Source organism: Fulmarus glacialis, unplaced genomic scaffold (genome assembly GCF_000690835.1).
Source record: "Fulmarus glacialis isolate BGI_N327 unplaced genomic scaffold, ASM69083v1 scaffold8215, whole genome shotgun sequence".
Lineage (NCBI taxonomy): Eukaryota > Metazoa > Chordata > Aves > Procellariiformes > Procellariidae > Fulmarus > Fulmarus glacialis.
The window spans coordinates 1-483 of NW_009212399.1; positions in this window are offsets into that span (position 1 = coordinate 1).

Below are 483 nucleotides of genomic sequence, written 5' to 3' on the forward strand. Positions count from 1 at the left end.
CCTACCCCACCCAGCAGACACCGTATCACACATCCCCGCCCTCGCTTTCCACTAGAGGGAGTGAAGCAGCCGCCATCACGGAGGAAGCTGTCCTCCATTCGTGCCCCCAACAAGATTTCCTCCCCTCCGGCATCTTTCACAAGAGACCCTTGCCCAATCCCCCGCCGGATGCGGAAAAAAAAACCTGCCGCCATGCCACGGGGCGGCTCCCCAGAGGCTGCATTGACCAGCCATCCAGGCGGACATTGAAATAAGTCTACAAAGTGTCTCTCCTTTAGCGGTGAAAAATGCAAAATCATTCAAAATACAAATAGGGGATACAAGGGGGTCTAGTGGTGAGGGGTTCCCAGTGACTGTGGAGGCCTCAGCCCCCCCAGAGCAGGGCTGGGTCGCTCCTCATGGTGTCATTGGGACACCTTGGGCTCGCCGTGCCAGTGGATGAAGACGGGCGCTGGGCCGGCAGCAGCCCCCCGGGGCCCGCGG